Raw genomic sequence first — 19,861 nt, 5'->3', positions numbered from 1 at the left:
AATAAAAAAATTGAATAAAAATAAAAGCATATAATAACACAATACTAACTTAAGGGTAATATAGTAATCTTACAGCTAGGCCCGGTTGAGGATGTTACAAATCTACCCCCTTAAGAAGATTCCGTCCTCGAAATCTGGTCAAGGTCAAACAACTGAGGATAGCGTGCCCTCATTAACTCCTCGGTTTCCCATGTCAGGTTAGAACCTAAACTGTGCCGCCATTCCACTAACACCATAGGAATCTGTTTCTTTCTTAACTTGGTGACTTTCCTGTCTACTATTCGAATTGGCTCTTCTACTAATTTCTTTCTTAAATCCACTTTCAAATCCTTCAGTGGAAGAATCAAACTTTCATCGTCTATCTTACACTTCCTTAAATAACACACATTAAACGTGTTGTGAATTCCGGCTAATTCAGAAGGAAGATCTAAAACTACCGTTTGATCGTTCAAAATTTCTATGATCGGAAATGGCCCAATAAACCTTGGTGCTAGTTTACCACGTTTACCAAACCTGATCACCCCTTTCCATGGCGAGACTTTCAGATATACACGATCACCTACATTAAATATCACTGGACGTCTGCGCGGATCAGTACACATCTTTTGTCGGTCTCTGGCTACTTTTAACTTCTCACGTGCAATTTCGACCTTTTCTGCTGTTATCTGAACAATTTCGGGACCTGCAAATTGTTTCTCACCTGCTTCTAACCAACACGTAGGAGTTCTACACTTGTGACCATACAACATTTTGTACGGTGGCATTCCAATACTCGAATGATACGAATTGTTGTAAGCAAACTCTATTAATGGAAGATGTGAATCCCAAGAATCACCATATTCTAAGACACACGCTCTCAACATGTCTTCTAATGTCTGAATCGTCCGTTCACTCTGACCGTCTGATGTGTAAAATCTAGTATATAATTTATCTCTGGAAAATGCCAGTTTAAAGATTACTACACACTAACGGGCAGTGTACCCGATCGTGCAATAGTATAAAGTTGGTAATTCCAAAATCGTTCCAAGGACCGTTAAAATGTGAGAATTAAGATTGCAACTAATGGAAATAAACTAAGTTAATCTATGAAAATTTAAAGTACGAGATAATTGGTTTTTGTGGCTATTTAACGATTAGCCAAATCAAGGATAGATCAAAAGTAAAAGACCATATTTTTAGTTTTTAATTTTAAATAAATTAAATTGCAGACTCAACGAAAAATAAAGATAATTGAATTCAATAGATAAAAGAATGTTCGCCTAGATCTTCTATTTGCAGTGTCGGATGATTTGTTATTAAGCACTAGTTCTATTTATCAATACATGCAATTACAGAGTCGGTTTACCCAGAGTTCTCTTTTAGCAAACACGTCAAACTAGAATTTATTGGCTTAGGGTTCTCTGGAACCAAAGACCTCTTTCGTTTGTGACTTAGTAATTAACTAATTATAAGATTAAAATTCAATTGGTTACGTGTTCGCTCCACACAATTCACCCCTATTTTGTTCAATCTATGTTACCCGGTTTACCCCTTGGTCCAGTAAGCACCCAATTGATTAAGACAAATCAATTGAAAATCAGTTCACTAAATTGAAACAGGGTTCCCTTTGTTCAAACAAGATCACTAATCAATCCAAATAACAAATATCAAATCCCATAAGAATGATTCTTAATCAAAACTCATAATTATCATGTATTAATCAAATTAAACGTTTAAGTATCATCCAAACACATACGAATATTCAATCTAGACAAACATTAATGACTTAGCCAACAATCATGGCTAAAAACAAAATCACAAATAAACAATTAAGAGTATTCATTATGATGATAAGAATTAAACCTAATGAAAATTGTGTTCTTGAATGATGAACGGATCGAGACGCGTTTCCGGAATGATTGAGTTGATCGAATGATATTGGGGTTCCCCAATAATCACCGAAATTCGCCCAAAAGTTGCTGGAATTCGTCTGGATGGAATAATGAATAATTAAGGTATTTTTCCGGCTTAAATACCCCCACAAAATCGTCTGGGCCGACCTACTGCAGCCGCGACCCTCAGTTGTCGTGCCGCGACATTTAACGTGAACTGGGACATTCTTAAATCCCCTCATGAGCTTGAAACTAGGCGAATGCCGCGCCGCGGCTGAGATTGTCGCGCCGCGACCTAACACTGGTTCTGAACCCTTCTTTAGCCCCTTTCCTGATATCGAATCCTTTTGATTACCGCGCCGCGACCTAACCCTCGGCGCCGCGACATTAAACGTGCTCTGGCATTCACGTTTCTTCTGCACTTTTTCATCACTTAAATTAACTCAAAACCTCAATACCTGATATGTATTTCCCATTTCCAACCTCAGGGCACCAATAATAATAATCGATTAACAACATGCCTCAAAAACTCCATAAAACGCCACTCTTTTACAATAAACTCTTCAAACTCGGACGTTCTCAATATCATCAAAATACCGCCAAATCGTATCCGAACGGACTAAAATGTGATCGATATTGCTAAGGAAAACGTGTATAAAATATGCGATATCAAAACACCCCACACTAGAGTTTTTCTTGTCCTCAAGCAATTGAACTCGAAAATAATCTTTGATAGTGCTCCAAATGAACATATATTAGGCACAATATCCTTCCAATATGTAAAGCTTTTAGTTGCAATTGTTCTATTTTTATGTAATATTCGTTTAAATAAATAAGTGCGAAGACAAAAGAAGAAAACGATGATTTGAAGACGCAAATGACCAAAAAGCTCAAATGTACAAGATATAATTCAAGTGGTTCAATTTATTGAAGAGAAACGTCCAAAAATGATAAGATTACAAGCCGCAAAATGCAAAGTACAAGATATTAAATAGTACGCAAGGACGTTCGAAAATCCGGAACCGGGACCTGAGCCAACTATCAACGCACGATGCAACGGAGCTAAAATTACAAGTCAACTATGCACAAGAATATAATATAATATTTAAATAATTATATAAATTATTTATATATTATATATTATATTAAATAACGTCGATAAACTAGCAAACAAAAAATATGTGAGCTGAATCTGACGGCCATGCGATCTCATGAGAAATAGGCATAAAACTCATGCGAGTACATGAGCCCATGCGAGTGCATGAGATTTGCACTAAAATCTCATGCGACCGCATGAGTTACTGTAGCAGGCCAAGTTCTATAAAAAGTCAGTTTTTCGGACGAGTTAGGGACACAAAAATCAATCTCTCTTCTCTATGTAATATATTTATATTATAATTATAATTTTAATTTAAAATTAATAATAAATTATGGTTTAGTTGGGTTATTGTAAGAAATGTTTTACGGGTTTTAAAGTCGGAACTCTGTCCGGGTAACGCTACACAATTAATCACCACTGTAAGCTATGTTCTTCCTTTTTAAATTAATGTCTCGTAACTAAGTTATTATTATGCTTATTTGAGCCGAAGTAATCGTGATGTTGGATTAAAATATTAAGATGAGGTTATTAGATTTTGTACCATAATTAAGGTTTGGACAAAAGACCGACACTTGTGGACATTGGACTATTAACTATTAATAGATAGGGGGTATTGTCTAATCGAATGACAACTCATTAGAATCTGTCGAACCTATCTTCAAATTAGTTAATCTAATAATTATTAAAATGATTATGTATGTTCTATTTAGTGACATTTATACTGAAATGTCCCGTTCATATTGATTAAAAACGTTCCATATTAATTGATTTCGTTGCGAGGTTTTGACCTCTATATGAGACGTTTTTCAAAGACTGCATTCATTTTTAAAACAAACCATAACCTTTATTTCATAAATAAAGGTTTAAAAAGCTTTACGTAGATTATCAAATAATGATAATCTAAAATATCCTGTTTACACACGACCATTACATAATGGTTTACAATACAAATATGTTACATCGAAATCAGTTTCTTGAATGCAGTTTTTACACAATATCATACAAACATGGACTCCAAATCTTGTCCTTATTTTAGTATGCAACAGCGGAAGCTCTTAATATTCACCTGAGAATAAACATGCTTTAAACGTCAACAAAAATGTTGGTGAGTTATAGGTTTAACCTATATATATCAAATCGTAACAATAGACCACAAGATTTCATATTTCAATACACATCCCATACATAGAGATAAAAATCATTCATATGGTGAACACCTGGTAACCGACAATAACAAGATGCATATATAAGAATATCCCCATCATTTCGGGACACCCTTCGGATATGATATAAATTTCGAAGTACTAAAGCATCCGGTACTTTGGATGGGGTTTGTTAGGCCCAATAGATCTATCTTTAGGATTCGCGTCAATTAGGGTGTCTGTTCCCTAATTCTTAGATTACCAGACTTAATAAAAAGGGGCATATTCGATTTCGATAATTCAACCATAGAATGTAGTTTCACGTACTTGTGTCTATTTTGTAAATCATTTATAAAACCTGCATGTATTCTCATCCCAAAAATATTAGATTTTTAAAAGTGGGACTATAACTCACTTTCACAGATTTTTACTTCGTCGGGAAGTAAGACTTGGCCACTGTTGATTCACGAACCTATAACAATATATACATATATATTAAAGTATGTTCAAAATATATTTACAACACTTTTAATATATTTTGATGTTTTAAGTTTATTAAGTCAGCTGTCCTCGTTAGTAACCTATAACTAGTTGTCCACAGTTAGATGTACAGAAATAAATCGATAAATATTATCTTGAATCAATCCATGACCCAGTGTATACGTATCTCAGTATTGATCACAACTCAAACTATATATATTTTGGAATCAACCTCAACCCTGTATAGCTAACTCCAACATTCACATATAGAGTGTCTATGGTTGTTCCGAAATATATATAGATGTGTCGACATGATAGGTCGAAACATTGTATACGTGTCTATGGTATCTCAAGATTACATAATATACAATACAAGTTGATTAAGTTATGGTTGGAATAGATTTGTTACCAATTTTCACGTGGCTAAAATGAGAAAAATTATCCAATCTTGTTTTACCCATAACTTCTTCATTTTAAATCCGTTTTGAGTGAATCAAATTGCTATGATTTCATATTGAACTCTATTTTATGAATCTAAACAGAAAAAGTATAGGTTTATAGTCGGAAAAATAAGTTACAAGTCGTTTTTGTAAAGGTAGTCATTTCAGTCGAAAGAACGACGTCTAGATGACCATTTTAGAAAACATACTTCCACTTTGAGTTTAACCATAATTTTTGGATATAGTTTCATGTTCATAATAAAAATCATTTTCTCAGAATAACAACTTTTAAATCAAAGTTTATCATAGTTTTTAATTAACTAACCCAAAACAGCCCGCGGTGTTACTACGACGGCGTAAATCCGGTTTTACGGTGTTTTTCGTGTTTCCAGGTTTTAAATCATTAAGTTAGCATATCATATAGATATAGAACATGTGTTTAGTTGATTTTAAAAGTCAAGTTAGAAGGATTAACTTTTGTTTGCGAACAAGTTTAGAATTAACTAAACTATGTTCTAGTGATTACAAGTTTAAACCTTCGAATAAGATAGCTTTATATGTATGAATCGAATGATGTTATGAACATCATTACTACCTTAATTTCCTTGGATAAACCTACTGGAAAAGAAAAAAATGGATCTAGCTTCAATGGATCCTTGGATGGCTCGAAGTTCTTGAAGCAGAATCATGACACGAAAACAAGTTCAAGTAAGATCATCACTTGAAATAAGATTGTTATAGTTATAGAAATTGAACCAAAGTTTGAATATGATTATTACCTTGTATTAGAATGATAACCTACTGTAAGAAACAAAGATTTCTTGAGGTTGGATGATCACCTTACAAGATTGGAAGTGAGCTAGCAAACTTGAAAGTATTCTTGATTTTATGAAACTAGAACTTTTGGAATTTATGAAGAACACTTAGAACTTGAAGATAGAACTTGAGAGAGATCAATTAGATGAAGAAAATTGAAGAATGAAAGTGTTTGTAGGTGTTTTTGGTCGTTGGTGTATGGATTAGATATAAAGGATATGTAATTTTGTTTTCATGTAAATAAGTCATGAATGATTACTCATATTTTTGTAATTTTATGAGATATTTCATGCTAGTTGCCAAATGATGGTTCCCACATGTGTTAGGTGACTCACATGGGATGCTAAGAGCTGATCATTGGAGTGTATATACCAATAGTACATACATCTAAAAGCTGTGTATTGTACGAGTACGAATACGGGTGCATACGAGCAGAATTGTTGATGAAACTGAACGAGGATGTAATTGTAAGCATTTTTGTTAAGTAGAAGTATTTTGATAAGTGTACTGAAGTCTTTCAAAAGTGTATAAATACATATTAAAACACTACATGTATATACATTTTAACTGAGTCGTTAAGTCATCGTTAGTCGTTACATGTAAGTGTTGTTTTGAAACCTTTAGGTTAACGATCTTGTTAAATGTTGTTAACCCAATGTTTATAATATCAAATGAGATTTTAAATTATTATATTATCATGATATTATCATGTATGAATATCTCTTAATATGATATATATATACATTAAATGTCTTTACAACGATAATCGTTACATATATGTCTCGTTTAAAAATCATTAAGTTAGTAGTCTTGTTTTTACATATGTAGTTCATTGTTAATATACTTTATGATATGTTTTCTTATCATAGTATCATGTTAACTATATATATATATATCCATATATATGTCATCATATAGTTTTTACAAGTTTTAACGTTCGTGAATCACCGATCAACTTGGGTGGTCAATTGTCTATATGAAACATATTTCAATTAATCAAGTCTTAACAAGTTTGATTGCTTAACATGTTGGAAACATTTAATCATGTAAATATCAATCTCAATTAATATATATAAACATGGAAAAGTTCGGGTCACTACAGTACCTACCCGTTAAATAAATTTCGTCCCGAAATTTTAAGCTGTTGAAGGTGTTGACGAATCTTCTGAAAATAGATGCGGGTATTTCTTCTTCATCTGATCTTCACGCTCCCAGGTGAACTCGGGTCCTCTACGAGCATTCCATCGAACCTGAACAATTGGTATCTTGTTTTGCTTAAGTCTTTTAACCTCACGATCCATTATTTCGACGGGTTCTTCGATGAATTGAAGTTTTTCGTTGATTTGGATTTCATCTAACGGAATAGTGAGATCTTCTTTAGCAAAACATTTCTTTAAATTCGAGACGTGGAAAGTGTTATGTACAGCCGCGAGTTGTTGAGGTAACTCTAGTCGGTAAGCTACTGGTCCGACACGATCAATAATCTTGAATGGTCCAATATACCTTGGATTTAATTTCCCTCGTTTACCAAATCGAACAACGCCTTTCCAAGGTGCAACTTTAAGAATGACCATCTCTCCAATTTCAAATTCTATATCTTTTCTTTTAATGTCAGCGTAGCTCTTTTGTCGACTTTGGGCGGTTTTCAACCGTTGTTGAATTTGGATGATCTTCTCGGTAGTTTCTTGTATAATCTCCGGACCCGTAATCTGTCTATCCCCCACTTCACTCCAACAAATCGGAGACCTGCACTTTCTACCATAAAGTGCTTCAAACGGCGCCATCTCAATGCTTGAATGGTAGCTGTTGTTGTAGGAAAATTCTGCTAACGGTAGATGTCGATCCCAACTGTTTCCGAAATCAATAACACATGCTCGTAGCATGTCTTCAAGCGTTTGTATCGTTCTTTCGCTCTGCCCATCAGTTTGTGGATGATAGTCAGTACTCATGTCTAGACGAGTTCCTAATGCTTGCTGTAATGTCTGCCAGAATCTTGAAATAAATCTGCCATCCCTATCAGAGATAATAGAGATTGGTATTCCATGTCTGGAGACGACTTTCTTCAAATACAGTCGTGCTAACTTCTCCATCTTGTCATCTTCTCTTATTGGTAGGAAGTGTGCTGATTTGGTGAGACGATCAACTATTACCCAAATAGTATCAAAACCACTTGCAGTCCTTGGCAATTTAGTGATGAAATCCATGGTAATGTTTTCCCATTTCCATTCCGGGATTTCGGGTTGTTGAAGTAGACCTGATGGTTTCTGATGCTCAGCTTTGACCTTAGAACACGTCAAACATTCTCCTACGTATTTAGCAACATCGGCTTTCATACCCGGCCACCAAAAATGTTTCTTGAGATCCTTGTACATCTTCCCCGTTCCAGGATGTATTGAGTATCTGGTTTTATGAGCTTCTCTAAGTACCATTTCTCTCATATCTCCAAATTTTGGTACCCAAATCCTTTCAGCCCTATACCGGGTTCCGTCTTCCCGAATATTAAGATGCTTCTTCGATCCTTTGGGTATTTCATCCTTTAAATTTCCCTCTTTTAAAACTCCTTGTTGCGCCTCCTTTATTTGAGTAGTAATGTTATTATGAATCATTATATTCATAGATTTTACTCGAATGGGTTCTCTGTCCTTCCTGCTCAAGGCATCGGCTACCACATTTGCCTTCCCCGGGTGGTAACGAATCTCAAAGTCGTAATCATTCAATAATTCAATCCACCTACGCTGCCTCATATTCAGTTGTTTCTGATTAAATATGTGTTGAAGACTTTTGTGGTCGGTATATATAATACTTTTGACCCCATATAAGTAGTGCCTCCAAGTCTTTAATGCAAAAACAACCGCGCCTAATTCCAAATCATGCGTCGTATAATTTTGTTCGTGAATCTTCAATTGTCTAGATGCATAAGCAATCACCTTCGTTCGTTGCATTAATACACAACCGAGACCTTGCTTTGATGCATCACAATAAATCACAAAATCATCATTCCCTTCAGGCAATGACAATATAGGTGCCGTAGTTAGCTTTTTCTTCAATAACTGAAACGCTTTCTCTTGTTCATCATTCCATTCAAATTTCTTCCCTTTATGCGTTAATGCAGTCAAGGGTTTTGCTATTCTGGAAAAGTCTTGGATGAACCTTCTGTAGTAACCAGCTAGTCCTAAAAACTGGCGTATGTGTTTTGGAGTTTTCGGGGTTTCCCACTTTTCAACAGTTTCTATCTTTGCCGGATCCACCTTAATACCTTCTTTGTTCACTATGTGACCGAGGAATTGAACTTCTTCCAACCAAAATGCACACTTTGAAAACTTAGCGTACAATTCTTCCTTCCTCAATACTTCTAACACCTTTCTCAAATGTTCACCGTGTTCTTGGTCATTCTTTGAGTAAATAAGTATGTCATCAATGAAAACAATGACAAACTTGTCAAGGTATGGTCCACACACTCGGTTCATAAGGTCCATGAACACAGCTGGTGCATTAGTTAAACCAAACGGCATGACCATAAACTCGTAATGACCGTAACGTGTTCTGAAAGCAGTCTTTGGAATATCATCTTCTTTCACCCGCATTTGATGATACCCGGAACGTAAGTCAATCTTTCAATAAACAGACGAGCCTTGTAGTTGATCAAATAAGTCGTCGATTCTCGGTAGTGGGTAGCGGTTCTTGATGGTAAGTTTGTTCAACTCTCGGTAGTCGATACACAACCTGAATGTACCATCTTTCTTCTTGACAAACAAAACAGGAGCTCCCCACGGTGATGTGCTTGGTCGAATGAAACCACGCTCTAAAAGTTCTTGTAATTGGCTTTGCAGTTCTTTCATCTCGCTGGGTGCGAGTCTGTAAGGAGCATGAGCTATTGGTGCAGCTCCTGGTACAAGATCTATTTGAAATTCAACGGATCGATGTGGGGGTAATCCCGGTAATTCTTTCGGAAATACATCGGGAAATTCTTTTGCAATGGGAACATCATTGATGCTCTTTTCTTCAGTTTGTACTTTCTCGACGTGTGCTAGAACAGCATAGCAACCTTTTCTTATTAGTTTTTGTGCCTTAAAATTACTAATAAGATGTAGCTTCGTGTTGCCCTTTTCTCCGTACACCATTAAGGGTTTTCCTTTTTCTCGTATAATGCGAATTGCATTTTTGTAACAAACGATCTCCGCTTTCACTTCTTTCAACCAGTCCATACCGATTATCACATCAAAACTCCCTAACTCTACTGGTATCAAATCAATCTTAAATGTTTCGCTAACCAGTTTAATTTCTCGATTCCGACATATATTATCTGCTGAAATTAATTTACCATTTGCTAATTCGAGTAAAAATTTACTATCCAAAGGCGTCAATGGACAACTTAATTTAGCACAAAAATCTCTACTCATAGAGCTTCTATCCGCACCCGAATCAAATAAAACGTAAGCAGATTTATTGTCAATAAGAAACGTACCCGTAACAAGCTCCGGGTCTTCCTGTGCCTCTACCGCATTAATATTGAAAACTCTTCCACGGCCTTGTCCATTCGTGTTCTCCTGGTTCGGGCAATTTCTAATAATGTGGCCTGGTTTTCCACATTTATAACAAACTACATTGGCATAACTTGCTCCGACACTATTTGCTCCGCCATTACTCGTTCCGACACCATTTGTTCCTTTCGTTCTATTAACCCCTGGTCCGTAGACCTCACACTTCGCCGCGCTATGACCATTTTTTTTACACTTGTTGCAAAATTTGGTGCAGAACCCCGAGTGATTCTTTTCACACCTTTGGCATAGCTGCTTCTGATTGTTGTTATTGTTGCGGTTATTATTGTTGTTGGGATGATTGCTGTAGTTGCTGTTGTTGTTGTTGTTGTTGTTGGGCCGTTTGTTGTAGTTGCGATTGATGTTGCGATTGTTGGGATAATTTTTGAGATTATTGTTGTAATTGCTGTTGTTGTTGTATTGGTGATTCTTATCACCGTTTTCCTCCCACTTTCTTTTGACTTGCTTCACATTGGCCTCTTCAGCAGTCTGTTCTTTAATTCTTTCTTCAATCTGGTTCACTAGTTTGTGAGCCATTCTACATGCCTGTTGTATGGAGGCGGGCTCGTGTGAACTTATATCTTCTTGGATTCTTTCCGGTAATCCTTTCACAAACGCGTCGATCTTCTCTTCCTCATCTTCGAATGCTCCCGGACACAATAGGCACAATTCTGTGAATCGTCTTTCGTACGTGGTAATATCAAATCCTTGGGTTCGTAACCCTCTAAGTTCTGTCTTGAGCTTATTGACCTCGGTTCTGGGACGGTACTTCTCGTTCATCAAGTGCTTGAATGCTGACCACGGTAGTGCGTACGCATCATCTTGTCCCACTTGCTCTAGATAGGTATTCCACCATGTTAACGCAGAACCTGTGAAGGTATGCGTAGCGTACTTCACTTTGTCCTCTTCAGTACACTTACTTATGGCAAACACCGATTCAACCTTCTCGGTCCACCGTTTCAATCCGATCGGTCCTTCGGTTCCATCAAATTCCAAAGGTTTGCAGGCAGTGAATTCTTTATAGGTGCATCCTACACGATTTCCTGTACTGCTAGATCCAAGGTTATTGTTGGTATGTAGCGCAGCCTGTACTGCGGCTATGTTTGAAGCTAGAAAAGTACGGAATTCCTCTTCATTCATATTCACGGTGTGTCGAGTAGTCGGTGCCATTTCCTTCAAAATAGTTAAATGGAACAAGTTAATCATACAGAATATTAAGAGTAGTTAATAGTATTTCGTAGCATAATATGAACTCATTTATAAAAGCTTTTTCTTCATATTAGCGTTTTATAAGTTTAAATTCGGGTAGTACCTACCCGTTAAGTTCATACTTAGTAGCTAATATACAATTCAACTACTACAATTCTATATGAAAAACTGATTGTAATAATATTTCGCGTTCAAACTTTTATACAATATTTTACAAACTTACAATACCGCTTATTTTACATAAAGCATGAAATATAGCACACAATAACTTTGATACAAGATAGTTGTGAAGACAATTCTAGCTAGTACACAAGTCGTTCGGCAAAGGCAATAAAGACACGTAATTCATACGTCCAGAAACAAGTCATGCATTCTGGTTTTACTAGGACTACTTCCCATCCTTGGTCTTGTGCAACATAACCGTTATGGCCGTTGATAAGACAGCGTGTTGTAACATCATCAAAGGGACGAGGGTTACGTAATGTCCAACAGTCCCGTAATAATCTAAAAACCTCATTTCTTACCCCAATTACCGACTCCGTCACTTGAGGAAACGTTTTGTTTAATAGTTGTAGCCCGATGTTCTTGTTCTCACTTTGGTGAGAAGCGAACATTACTAATCCGTAAGCATAACATGCTTCTTTATGTTGCATGTTAGCCACTTTTTCTAAATCATGAAGTCCAATATTCGAATATATTGAGTCAAAATAATTTCTTAACCCGTTGCGTAAAATAGCATTTGGGTTCCCCGCAATATATGCGTCAAAGTAAACACATCGTAACTTATGGGTTTCCCAATGTGATATCCCCCATCTTTCAAACGAAAGTCTCTTATAAACCAAGACATTCTTGGAACGTTCTTCGAATATCTTACAAACTGATCTCGCCTTAAATAGTTGTGCCGAAGAATTCTGGCCGACTCTAGACAAGATTTCATCAATCATGTCTCCGGGTAGGTCTCTTAAAATATTGGGTTGTCTATCCATTTTGTGTTTTTAAACTGTAAAATAGACAAGAGTTAGTTTCATAAAAAAAATACTTATTAATACAAGCAATTTTTACATATATCATAAAGCATAAGAACACTATATTACATATATTACACCACACGAATACAACTATCTTATTCCGACTCGCTCGTTTCTCCTTCTTCGGTTTTGGTTCGTTTTGCCAAGTTTCTAGGGATATATGATGTTCCCCTAATACGAGCCGTCGTTGTCCACATTGGTTTAGAAAAACCTGGTGGTTTAGAGGTTCCCGGGTCATTGTTACAACTTAAGGACTTCGGGGGTTGACGATACATATAAAGTTCATCGGGGTTGGAATTAGATTTCTCTATTTTTATGCCCTTTCCCTTATTATTTTCTTTTGCCTTTTTAAATTCAGTTGGGGTAATTTCTATAACATCATCGGAATTCTCGTCGGAATCCGATTCATCGGAGAATTGGTAATCCTCCCAATATTTTGCTTCCTTGGCGGAAACACCATTGACCATAATTAACTTTGGTCGGTTGGTTGAGGATTTTCTTTTACTTAACCGTTTTATTATTTCCCCCACCGGTTCTATTTCTTCATCCGGTTCCGATTCTTCTTCCGGTTCCGATTCTTCTTCCGGTTCCGACTCTTCTTCCGGTTCCTCTTCGGGAACTTGTGAATCAGTCCACAAATCATTCCAATTTACATTTGACTCTTCATTATTATTAGGTGAGTCAATGGGACTTGTTCTAGAGGTAGACATATATCACATAATATCAAACACGTTAAGAGATTAATATATCACATAATATTCATATGTTAAAAATATATAGTTTCCAACAAAAATGTTAAGCAATCATTTTTAAAGAAAACACGGTCGAAGTCCAGACTCACTAATGCATCCTAACAAACTCGATAAGACACACTAATGCAAATTTTCTGGTTCTCTAAGACCAACGCTCTGATACCAACTGAAATGTCCCGTTCTTATTGATTAAAAACGTTCCATATTAATTGATTTCGTTGCGAGGTTTTGACCTCTATATGAGACGTTTTTCAAAGACTGCATTCATTTTTAAAACAAACCATAACCTTTATTTCATAAATAAAGGTTTAAAAAGCTTTACGTAGATTATCAAATAATGATAATCTAAAATATCCTGTTTACACACGACCATTACATAATGGTTTACAATACAAATATGTTACATCGAAATCAGTTTCTTGAATGCAGTTTTTACACAATATCATACAAACATGGACTCCAAATCTTGTCGTTATTTTAGTATGCAACAGCGGAAGCTCTTAATATTCACCTGAGAATAAACATGCTTTAAACGTCAACAAAAATGTTGGTGAGTTATAGGTTTAACCTATATATATCAAATCGTAACAATAGACCACAAGATTTCATATTTCAATACACATCCCATACATAGAGATAAAAATCATTCATATGGTGAACACCTGGTAACCGACAATAACAAGATGCATATATAAGAATATCCCCATCATTCCGGGACACCCTTCGGATATGATATAAATTTCGAAGTACTAAAGCATCCGGTACTTTGGATGGGGTTTGTTAGGCCCAATAGATCTATCTTTAGGATTCGCGTCAATTAGGGTGTTTGTTCCCTAATTCTTAGATTACCAGACTTAATAAAAAGGGGCATATTCGATTTCGATAATTCAACCATAGAATGTAGTTTCACGTACTTGTGTCTATTTTGTAAATCATTTATAAAACCTGCATGTATTCTCATCCCAAAAATATTAGATTTTTAAAAGTGGGACTATAACTCACTTTCACAGATTTTTACTTCGTCGGGAAGTAAGACTTGGCCACTGTTGATTCACGAACCTATAACAATATATACATATATATTAAAGTATGTTCAAAATATATTTACAACACTTTTAATATATTTTGATGTTTTAAGTTTATTAAGTCAGCTGTCCTCGTTAGTAACCTATAACTAGTTGTCCACAGTTAGATGTACAGAAATAAATCGATAAATATTATCTTGAATCAATCCACGACCCAGTGTATACGTATCTCAGTATTGATCACAACTCAAACTATATATATTTTGGAATCAACCTCAACCCTGTATAGCTAACTCCAACATTCACATATAGAGTGTCTATGGTTGTTCCGAAATATATATAGATGTGTCGACATGATAGGTCGAAACATTGTATACGTGTCTATGGTATCTCAAGATTACATAATATACAATACAAGTTGATTAAGTTATGGTTGGAATAGATTTGTTACCAATTTTCACGTGGCTAAAATGAGAAAAATTATCCAATCTTGTTTTACCCATAACTTCTTCATTTTAAATCCGTTTTGAGTGAATCAAATTGCTATGATTTCATATTGAACTCTATTTTATGAATCTAAACAGAAAAAGTATAGGTTTATAGTCGGAAAAATAAGTTACAAGTCGTTTTTGTAAAGGTAGTCATTTCAGTCGAAAGAACGACGTCTAGATGACCATTTTAGAAAACATACTTCCACTTTGAGTTTAACCATAATTTTTGGATATAGTTTCATGTTCATAATAAAAATCATTTTCTCAGAATAACAACTTTTAAATCAAAGTTTATCATAGTTTTTAATTAACTAACCCAAAACAGCCCGCGGTGTTACTACGACGGCGTAAATCCGGTTTTACGGTGTTTTTCATGTTTCCAGGTTTTAAATCATTAAGTTAGCATATCATATAGATATAGAACATGTGTTTAGTTGATTTTAAAAGTCAAGTTAGAAGGATTAACTTTTGTTTGCGAACAAGTTTAGAATTAACTAAACTATGTTCTAGTGATTACAAGTTTAAACCTTCGAATAAGATAGCTTTATATGTATGAATCAAATGATGTTATGAACATCATTACTACCTTAATTTCCTTGGATAAACCTACTGGAAAATAAAAAAATGGATCTAGCTTCAATGGATCCTTGGATGGCTCGAAGTTCTTGAAGCAGAATCATGACACGAAAACAAGTTCAAGTAAGATCATCACTTGAAATAAGATTGTTATAGTTATAGAAATTGAACCCAAGTTTGAATATGATTATTACCTTGTATTAGAATGATAACCTACTGTAAGAAACAAAGATTTCTTGAGGTTGGATGATCACCTTACAAGATTGGAAGTGAGCTAGCAAACTTGAAAGTATTCTTGATTTTATGAAACTAGAACTTTTGGAATTTATGAAGAACACTTAGAACTTGAAGATAGAACTTGAGAGAGATCAATTAGATGAAGAAAATTGAAGAATGAAAGTGTTTGTAGGTGTTTTTGGTCGTTGGTGTATGGATTAGATATAAAGGATATGTAATTTTGTTTTCATGTAAATAAGTCATGAATGATTACTCATATTTTTGTAATTTTATGAGATATTTCATGCTAGTTGCCAAATGATGGTTCCCACATGTGTTAGGTGACTCACGTGGGCTGCTAAGAGCTGATCATTGGAGTGTATATACCAATAGTACATACATCTAAAAGTTGTGTATTGTACGAGTACGAATACGGGTGCATACGAGCAGAATTGTTGATGAAACTGAACGAGGATGTAATTGTAAGCATTTTTGTTAAGTAGAAGTATTTTGATAAGTGTACTGAAGTCTTTCAAAAGTGTATAAATACATATTAAAACACTACATGTATATACATTTTAACTGAGTCGTTAAGTCATCGTTAGTCGTTACATGTAAGTGTTGTTTTGAAACCTTTAGGTTAACGATCTTGTTAAATGTTGTTAACCCAATGTTTATAATATCAAATGAGATTTTAAATTATTATATTATCATGATATTATCATGTATGAATATCTCTTAATATGATATATATACATTAAATGTCTTTACAACGATAATCGTTACATATATGTCTCGTTTAAAAATCATTAAGTTAGTAGTCTTGTTTTTACATATGTAGTTCATTGTTAATATACTTTATGATATGTTTTCTTATCATAGTATCATGTTAACTATATATATATATATCCATATATATGTCATCATATAGTTTTTACAAGTTTTAACGTTCGTGAATCACCGATCAACTTGGGTGGTCAATTGTCTATATGAAACATATTTCAATTAATCAAGTCTTAACAAGTTTGATTGCTTAACATGTTGGAAACATTTAATCATGTAAATATCAATCTCAATTAATATATATAAACATGGAAAAGTTCGGGTCACTACATATACGACATCTTTTACGATCATTTATTTAATTATTTGGGTTGGGTAATTGATTATTCATTCTGATCAAGTGGGTAAATTAATATTCATATCTCATTAAAACAGGGGTGGATTACATACAAGGATAATTGGTGTAATTGTAAACAAAGTATTAAAACCTTGGATTACGCGCAGTCGATAACCTGGTGTAATTATTAACAAAGTATTAAAACCTTGTTACAGTTCGAATCCCTAATTAGTTGGAATATTTGACTTCGGAAATAAGGTTAATTTGACGAGCATTTTATAATTATGACCGATGGACTATTATGGACAAAAACCAGATAGTTATCAAATAAACCAGGACAAAGGACAATTAACCCGGGCACCAATTAATTAAAATCAAAACGTCAAACATCAAGATTACGGAAGTTTAAATAAGCATAATACTTTTATTTCATATTTCATCGTACCTTTATTTACTGTCATTTTAATTACTGCAATTTACTTTACTGCAATTTAAATTCTGTCATTTATATTATCGTCATTTATCTTTACGCTTTATTTAAAATCGACAAACCGGTCACTAAACGGTAAAACCTCCTTTTTATAATAATAATAATATTACAAATATAGTTTTAAAAATATAGCGTTAAACTTGGCTAGTTCCCTGTGGACGAACCGGACTTACTAAAAACTACACTACTGTACGATTAGGTACACTGCCTATAGTGTTGTAGCAAGGTTTAGGTATATCCACTCTATAAATAAATAAATAACTTGTGTAAAATTGTATTGTATTTAATAGTATTTCGTAGTAAAAATATAACTATTTCGTACCCCTCTGCTTTAACATCAAGTTTTTGGCGCCGCTGCTGGGGACCCGGCGAAACGCTATATTTTTACGCTATAATTCTTATCTCTAATTTTGTAAAAATATTTTGTATCTATATAAAAACATAAAAAAATAAAATAAAAAAATACTATATATATATATCTATATATATAAAAGTGTTAATTAAAAAGTTTTTATAATTTTAAAAAAATTAATTTTCTATTTTTAGTTTATAATAAAAAAATTAATAAGTGTTTTTATATAAGTTTATTTTAAATTTTTATAAATATGGTGTAACATTTACAAAAATAAAAAAAAATAATAAAAAAAAAGTTTGAAATCAAAATAATTAATAAAATTATTAAACGGGCCGAAGCTGTTCGAAGCCCGAATGAATTCTGGAATTGTTGGGCCATGCGATCGCATGACCCAGAAGACAAGAACCCATGCGGTCGCATGAGCTGTTCTGACAGGCCAAATCAGAGGCATTTATTACGCAGTTAGGGTTTTAAATTTATTATTATTATTTAATTTTTAGGGTTTAATTAAAATATTAATTAGTAATTTAGTTTTATTTTTAGTTTTAATTAGTTTTATTAAGTTTAATAATTATTATTAATTATATAAATTAATACTTTTATAAAATAATAATATAAAAATAATATTTTTATAAAAATAAATAATTTTATCATTTTTTATATTTTTATAAATTGTATCTTTTTGATATTATAATTCGTTTAAATTGTATATTTTTCGTTCGTAATTAGTTTTAAGACTAGTATTTTGCCGTAGTTATTTTTATTTCTAGATTTTTAGGCTTTGCTGTAAAATCCCTTAAGTACTTTTTCTTTAGATTAAGATTTAGACGCTTTAGAATTGTACGATGTCGCTTATCACTTTAGTATTAAATAGATTTTAGTGTCTTTTAAGTTATCGCCGTTTTGGATTTAGAATTCCTTTAAGCTTTAATACCTTTAGATGTAAGTTTTAATTTTTAGTTTTTAGACTTTTAAGTTTCGACGCTGCATTTTATTATTATTATTTTTCGATTTTTATTTTTCGACGCTTATTTTTCGACCTTTTATTTTTCGACGTTTTTCGACGCGCTCTTTTTCTTTCTTATTTCTCGACGCTCTAGTTTTTAGGACATAGAATTTTTTATTTCTTCTCTAAAATTTCAAAACGTAAAATTATTTTAAGCGGTTAAATTGATAGACATCCTAAATTTTCTGATTCGTAGTAATAGTTGGATTTGTTAGTGGCGAGTTGTGGGGTTCCGATTTAAAGGGTCCTGGCTACCCGCTGCATCTATTGGCTATTCGAAACGTGGGCAAAATCAGAAAAGTCTATTGATTTGATAACTTATATAATTTTTATCTTTTATAACTAATAGGATATTCAGTGAATGCACCGAGCAAAACGTTCACCACCTTTCATACGTTCACCACCTGTAACCAGATCAAGACATCTAGCCAATATTGTCGCCGTTGATTTTTCTTTAGAATCGTCATCTAGTCGACCAAGTACTCCAATTCAAATTTCCGATAATCCATTTTTTTGAACCCGACCTCACAATTGAGAATCCGGAGGATATTCAGGGACAATTCAGAGATCCTGAACCACTAATCATTCCTCCTGAACCACAAATTACTCATCCATAAATTGTCGAGGAAGAAACCATTAAGTTAGAATCCTCTAGTGATTCAGATTCAACAAATTCAATCATGGAAAATCTGGAACCTCTAAGTATGGAAGACCGAATGAGAGCCACACGTACGGGCCAAGGTCACGCCATTATTAAGCCAGACATTAATGCGCCAGATTATGAAATCAAAGGACAAATCCTACACATGGTAACTAATCAATGCCAATATAGTGGTACGCCAAAAGAAGATCCAAATGAACATCTTCGAACCTTTAATAGGATCTGTACTCTATTCAAAATCAGAAAAGTTGAGGATGAATAGATCTATCTCATGTTGTTTCCCTGGACTTTAAAGGGAGAAGCCAAAGATTGGTTAGAATTGTTACTTGAAGGGGCGATTGATACATGGGATGTCTTAGTTGAAAAATTTCTTAAACAATTCTTTCCGGCATCTAAAGCCGTGAGACTTCAAGGAAAAATTGTTAGGTTCACGCAAAAGCCTAAAGAAACTCTATATGAGGCGTGGACAAGATTCGGAAAATTGTTGAGAGGATGTCCTCAACATGGTTTAGACACTTATCAAATTGTACAAATATTCTATCAAGG

At 34.1% G+C, this 19,861-nt stretch overlaps 1 non-coding gene across 1 annotated transcript; it reads right to left on the bottom strand.

Annotated features, from left to right (window-relative positions):
• Positions 1–19,718: 19,718 nt before the first annotated feature.
• LOC139856323 (small nucleolar RNA R71) lies at positions 19,719–19,825 on the bottom strand. The gene has a single exon (XR_011761812.1). It is a non-coding gene; the product is annotated as a small nucleolar RNA R71 (small nucleolar RNA).
• Between the last annotated feature and the right edge of the window lie 36 nt (positions 19,826–19,861).

Source organism: Rutidosis leptorrhynchoides, chromosome 6, assembly GCF_046630445.1.
Source record: "Rutidosis leptorrhynchoides isolate AG116_Rl617_1_P2 chromosome 6, CSIRO_AGI_Rlap_v1, whole genome shotgun sequence".
In the NCBI taxonomy this organism is placed as follows: domain Eukaryota; kingdom Viridiplantae; phylum Streptophyta; class Magnoliopsida; order Asterales; family Asteraceae; genus Rutidosis; species Rutidosis leptorrhynchoides.
The sequence above is the reverse complement of the archived record's forward strand: the minus strand, read 5'-3'. Positions and strand labels throughout refer to the sequence as shown.